The sequence below is a fragment of the Oncorhynchus kisutch genome, linkage group LG15 (genome assembly GCF_002021735.2).
Source record: "Oncorhynchus kisutch isolate 150728-3 linkage group LG15, Okis_V2, whole genome shotgun sequence".
In the NCBI taxonomy this organism is placed as follows: domain Eukaryota; kingdom Metazoa; phylum Chordata; class Actinopteri; order Salmoniformes; family Salmonidae; genus Oncorhynchus; species Oncorhynchus kisutch.
The window spans coordinates 88,106,203-88,113,154 of NC_034188.2; the positions used below are offsets into that span (position 1 = coordinate 88,106,203).

At 46.2% G+C, this 6,952-nt stretch overlaps 1 pseudogene; it reads left to right on the forward strand.

Moving 5' to 3' along the window:
• LOC109904936 (ubiquitin carboxyl-terminal hydrolase 32-like) overlaps positions 1 to 6,952 on the forward strand; it is a 108,912-nt pseudogene that overhangs the window by 47,586 nt on the left and 54,374 nt on the right.

The window sequence follows — 6,952 nt, forward strand, 5'->3', positions numbered from 1 at the left end:
GGGGACAGACGGGGACTGGGGACAGAGACAGACGTGAACGGAGACTGGGACAGGGGACAGAGGTGGGGACGGAGACAGGGACAGAGGTGGGGACAGGCACGGGCGTGGACAGAGACTGGGACGGGGACAGAGACAGACGGGGACTGGGAACGGAGACTGGGACAGAGACAGTCTGGGACAGACTGGGATGGGGACATAGGTGGGGACGGAGACAGGGACAGAGGTGGGGACAGGCACGGGCGTGGACAGAGACTGGGACAGAGACAGACGGGGACTGGGAACGGAGACTGGGACAAAGACAGACTGGGACGGGGACAGAGACAGACAGGGACAGGAGACTTTGGATTACACCATCCAAAGTGTAATTAATAACTTCAGCATGTTGGGGCGCCAGGGTAGCCTATTGGTTAGAGTGTAGAGGCGGCAGGGTAGCCTAGTGGTTAGAGTGTAGAGGCGCCAGGGTAGCCTAGTGGTTAGAGTGTAGAGGTGGCAGGGTAGCCTAGTGGTTAGAGTGTAGAGGCGGCAGGGTAGCCTAGTGGTTAGAGTGTAGAGGCGGCAGGGTAGCCTAGTGGTTAGAGTGTAGAGGCGGCAGGGTAGCCTAGTGGTTAGAGTGTAGAGGTGGCAGGGTAGCCTAGTGGTTAGAGTGTAGAGGTGGCACGGTAGCCTAGTGGTTAGAGTGTAGAGGCAGCAGGGTAGCCTAGTGGTTAGAGCATTGGACTAGTAACCAAAAGGTTGTAAGTTCAAATCCCCGAGCTGACAAGGTACAAAATCTGTTGTTCTGCCCTTGAACAGGCAGTTAACCCACTGTTCCTAGGCCGTCATTGAAAATAAGAATTTGTTCTTAACTGACTTGCCTGGTTAAATAAAGGTAAAATTTAAAAAAGTTAAATGGTAAATTTATTTGTAATTTAATTTATACCCATCTAGAAATGGGAAAACCTTCCTGGTCTTTGACTGCGGGACCTTTTTTTAAATGATCTGTATGTGGGGGTACGGAGATGAGGTAGTCATTCAAAACTCATGATAAACAATGTTACTGCACACATGCAACAGATTACGTGACTTCTAATGTTCACTCCGGAACGAATTTATTCTTGTCATAACAAAGGGGTTGAATACTTATTGACTCGAGACATTTCAGCTTTTCTTTTTAAATAATTTGAATAAATAATTAAAATAAATCTTATTTATTATAAATAAATAATTTAAATAATTTAAATTTTTAAAAATTGTCCAAATTTGTATTTATTTATATACATATACAATTTGACTGGTACGGTGTGTATATATACACACATACACACACACACACACACACACACACACACACACACACACACACACACACACACACACACACAGTACCAGTCAAGATTTTGGACCTACTCATCCAGGGTTTTTCTCTATTTTTACTATTTTCTACATTGTAATAGTCAAGACAAATTATGAAATAACACATATGGAGTCATGTAGTAACCACACAAATGTTAAACATTTGATGACAGCTTTGCACATTCTTGGCATTCTCTCAACCAGCTTCATGAGGTAGTCACCTGGATTTCATTTCAATTAACAGGTGTGCCTTGTTAAAAGTTAATTTGTGGAATTTCTTTCCTTGTTAAGGAAAGGCAATTTGAGTCAATCAGTTGTGTTGTGACAAGGTAGAGGTGGTATACAGAAGATAGCCCTATTTGGTAAAAGACCAAGTCCATATTATGGCAAGAACAGCTCAAATAAGCAAAGAGAAATTACAGTCTATCATTAGTTTAAGCCACGAAGGTCAGTCAATCTGGAAAATGTCCTAAGAACTTTGAAAATTTCTTCAAGTGCAGTTGCAAAAACCATCAAGCGCTATGATGAAACTGTCTCTCACGAGGACCTGCCACAGGAAAGGAAGACCCAGAGTTACCTCTGCTGCAGAGGATAAGTTCATTAGAGTTAACTGGCTCTCATGAGGACCACCACAGGAAAGGAAGACCCAGAGTTACCTCTGCTGCAGAGGATAAGTTCGTTAGAGTTACCAGTCACAGAAATTACAACCCAAATAAATGCTTCACAGAGTTCAAGTAACAGACACATCTCAACATCAACAGTTCAGTGGAGATGTTTTATTCTTTACATGTTGACCTTTTATTTAACGAGACAAGTCAGTTAAGAACAAATTCTTATTTTTAATGATGGCCTACCGGGGAACAGTAGGTTAACTGCCTTGTTCAGCGGCGGAACAACAGATTTTTTTACCTTGTCAGCTCGGGGATTCGAACTTGCAACCTTCCGGTTACTAGTCCAACGCTCTAACCACTAGGCTACCTGCAGCCCTCATGGTTGAATTGCTGCAAAGAACCACTACTAAAGGTTACTACATGATTCCATATGTGTTATTTTATTTCTTAGTGTTGCTGTCTTCACTGTTCTTCTACAATGGACAAAATAAAGAAAACCCCTTGAATCAGTTGGTGTGTCTGAACTTTTGACTGGTACTATACATATATATGTCTGCTTTCGATATTATGTGGTCTTGTGTGTAGGCCAGTGACCAACAAAAATCTCAATGTAATCCATTTTCTGAGCTGTAAGACGACAACATTTTGTAAAAGTTTAGGGGTGTGAATACTTTCTGTAGTTTTTATGCATAAGCTCGAATATTCATGTGTGTTTTTTTTTATGTTTAACCCATCACCTTAGAAAACACTGTCCGTTTCGTCGTTAAGATTCGTAAACAACGACCATGTTTTACACTCACCTTCAACCTCTTTAATGAGCTTCTTTCTTCAAATCACAGTGAGGTGAGATTTGAAAAAGCACATACTGTTTTTAATGATTAAGTGTTTTTGGCATTTGCATTGATGTCAAAGTGATTTACAGAGACAAATATCACCAGGCCATTAGAGACCCGTTGATCGTTAGCGAGTTGGGTACTTCCAACGCATGTCTGGAGTGCATAAAAGGAGATGACCGTGACTCAACGGTCACGTGAAATTTTACTGAGGTCATGACTGCCGGCGCGCCCTAGTTGCGAGTTCCTTACTAATTTGTAACTTTTTTAAATTCATCGATCAAGTACAAAGGAGGAATGAAAAGCCACAGACACTTGGCCTTCCTTGGAATGAGTTTGACACCTGTCCAGGTCTTAGAAAAAGAGCACGTGTTCCTAATGTTTTGTACACTTCTGTATTTGGTTGTAACTAATGGCCAGTGTTTGTAACTCTATTGGCCAATGACACTTCCACGATACACCTATAATGTGGCGGCAGCGTAGCCTAGTGGTTAGAGCGTTGGACTAGTAACCGGAAGGTTGCAAATCTGTCGTTCTGCCCTTGAACAGGCAGTTAATCCACTGTTCCCGGTAGGCCGTCATTGAAAATAAGAATTTGTTCTTAACTGACTTGCCTCGTTAAATAAAGGTTAAAAAAATTAATAAATAATATAAACGCTAATCCCTGTCCGTCTCCCCAACCATGTCTCCTCCCGCTACCTCCTTTTTTGATTTGGTAACAAGTTGTTGATGTGTTGTGGTTTTGTTTTGTCTCAGGGGGAGAAAGTCAACTATGAGCGCTTTAAGAACTGGCTCCTTCAGAACACGGAGGCGTTCACCTTCTCCCGTTGGCTGCTCTCCGGAGGCGTGTGTGTCACCCTCACAGACGACAGCGACACGCCCACCTTCTACCAGACTCTGGCCGGAGTCACACACTGTGAGTGCCGGCTACCGTGCTCCTCTCTACAGCGCCAGTCCTACCCTGTACGCATGCTGTACTTAAACTGGCGCTACTGAAAGGTTTCTATGGTGTTCATCTGAGTAAAGACAACAACAAGTGATGGCATCTCCCCCAAAAAAAGACAGATAATTTACCCGACTGTTTTAGTTCGGTGCACATATTTCATGTTATGTTGGTTTTTGTCCCTCTCTCTGTCACATTCTCTTTGTCATTCATGTTATGTTGGTTTTTGTCCCTCTCTCTGTCACATTCTCTTTGTCATTCATTTCCCTCCTTGTTTTTTCTGTCCTATTGGAAAGAAAGCTCTTACACGTAGCTGTGTCCAAGACCAATCAAAGACATTCGCTGCTTCCTGTCCTGAGACCAATCAGAGAGCAGGAGAGATCTTTGCTGCCAATCCGGGAGAGTACCTGCAGACAGCTCGTAATCTGCTGTTGCCCACTCCCAGATGATCCTCTTAACTCTGAGCGGTGTGTATGTAGGTGTGTGTGTGTGTGTGTGTGAGAGAGTTCAGGTGTGTTTGTGTGTGTGTGCACTCTTCGGCCGTGAGGCGAGCACCTTCTCCGTGCATGGACTTTCTAGAACATACTTCACTCTTGGCTAAGACGCCGTCCCCGACCGGACACACATGGAGGACTGATAGGCTTGTTGTCGGGTTGGGATAGTATTAGAATACTATTGAAAAAATCCTTGGATTGGAACCAGGATGGCATGAGTTAATGTGGTGTTTTTTCCCCCCCTGAGCCTGTTAACCGTCGGTCGGTGGAGTCTACTATGGTACACACCAGTCCTGTCGGCACGTCCCAGGGCATGTGTGGTGGAATATGGTATGGTACCTCTGTTGTCACTCTGACCGAGTCGCTCCTCTAGGTGGGTACTGGGCGCACCACTGCACCTCCTTTAGACTAGAGTGCCTCGTCCCAGGGCATGTGTGGTGGAATATTGTATGGTACCTCTGTTGTCACTCTGACCGAGTCGCTCCTCTAGGTGGGTACTGGGCGCACCACTGCACCTCCTTTAGACTAGTGCCACGTCCCAGGGCGCCACCCCATTCCCTATGAGGTGTACTACTTTTGACCGGGGACCCATAGGGCTATTAGGGACCATTTTAGGACGGCCTAGGAAGTGGTCAACACTGACACTAGTGTGTGTTTAAAAATGATTTATTTTTAACAATGAACCGATAGTTGGAATGAGTTAGTGGTTTGTACTTGCTGTGTAATCCTTCTTCCTGTTGTGGTTGGTTGGTGCAGGAAGTAAAAGCACGAAGAAGCACTATTCTTCCCACTTTCAGATTGTGGAAGTGTATATTTGGAGGTCTTGTGTGAACTCGCTCGCGCGGCTTGTTTTTTTCCGAGACCCAAGCGCAGAATGACAATCATGTATCTCTGTATGCCAGGCTACTCAAGTAATGGAGATGTAGCCTCTTGTTTGAGAACAAAATACTGTCAGCTTGTATTTTTAAACAGACTCCAACCTCAAGCTCCAGACATTTTTAAAAGAGATCTGTCTCAACCTGCCAGGTACAGTCCTGTCCTGAAATGGAATGTTAGCCATTTAGCCTAGCGGTTTACCTAGCGTGCTAAGCTAGGAAGTTCGTCCCAAATGGCACCCTATTCTCTACAATGGTGTATTACTTTTAACGGCAGTGAACAATAGTGAATCACAGGTCTAGGAGTCAGCCAGTCAGTCAGTCAGTTAGCTAGCGAGGGGATGAGGCGTGTCCTGGAGTCAGCCAGTCAGTGAGCTAGCTAGCGAGGGGATGAGGCGTGTCCTGGAGTCAGCCAGTCAGTGAGCTAGCTAGCGAGGGGATGAGGCGTGTCCTGGAGTCAGCCAGTCAGTGAGCTAGCTAGCGAGGGGATGAGGCGTGTCCTGGAGTCAGCCAGTCAGTGAGCTAGCTAGCGAGGGGATGAGGCGTGTCCTGGAGTCAGCCAGTCAGTGAGCTAGCTAGTGATGGGATGAGGCATGTCCTGGAGTCAGCCAGCCAGTTAGCTAGCCAGTTAGCTAGCTAGTGATGGGATGAGGCTTGTCCTGGAGTCAGCCAGTCAGTTAGCTAGTGACGGCATGAGGCATGTCCTGGAGTCAGCCAGTCAGCTAGCTAGTGAGGGGATGAAACATGTCCTGGAGTCAGCCAGTCAGTGAGCTAGCTAGTGATGGGATGAGGCATGTCCTGGAGTCAGCCAGTCAGTTAGCTAGTGACGGCATGAGGCATGTCCTGGAGTCAGCCAGTCAGCTAGCTAGTGACGGCATGAGGCATGTCCTGGAGTCAGCCAGTTAGCTAGCTAGCTAGTGAGGGGATGAAACATGTCCTGGAGTCAGCCAGTCAGTGAGCTAGCTAGCGAGGGGATGAGGCATGTCCTGGAGTCAGCCAGTTAGCTAGCTAGCTAGCAAGGGGATGAGGCATGTCCTGGAGTCAGCCAGTTAGCTAGCTAGCTAGTGAGGGGATGAAACATGTCCTGGAGTCAGCCAGTCAGTGAGCTAGCTAGCGAGGGGATGAGGCATGTCCTGGAGTCAGCCAGTTAGCTAGCTAGCGAGGGGATGAGGCATGTCCTGGAGTCAGCCAGTCAGTCAGTCAGCCAGTCAGTTAGCTAGCTAGTGACTGGATGAGGCATGTCCTGGAGCCGATCCATAGGAGAGGTAATGAGTTTTATAGATTAGCAGTGTCAGGCAGGCTGGAGCAGCATCCTGATTTAATGACATACAGCAACAAGATGAGCAGGTGTTTATTCCCCCTCAGCTCTGCTTTCCTTGCTAGTCCATTCCAGGCCTTTACCACTATTCACTGCTAGGCCCACGCTGGCCTGCGTTCAGGAAGCACCACACAAATAGTGTTTTTTTCAGATTTGTTTAGCGTTTGGGATTGATACATTGACTATATTGGTGTTGTCCGTGTTTCTGAAAGCCTAGTTGGAGGACCTATTTTTGAGGTTTTGTGTGTGTGTGTGTACGACGGGTGTGTTTGTAGGATTTGGTATTGTCTAGCTGTTCTACTCTTAAAGGGGCATTCAGTCAGGGGTCCCACCACACACACCTCCCATTCCACACCATGCTTCTCAATATTAATCCACCATTACTTCCCCCAAGCTCTCTCTCTCTCTCTCTCCTCTCTCTCTCTCTCTCTCTCCTTCCTCCTCTCTCTCTCTCTCCTCTCTCTCTCATCTCTCTCTCTTCTCTTCTCTCTCTCTTCTCCTCTCTCTCTCTCTCTCCGTTCTCTCTCTCCTCATCCTCTCTCTCTC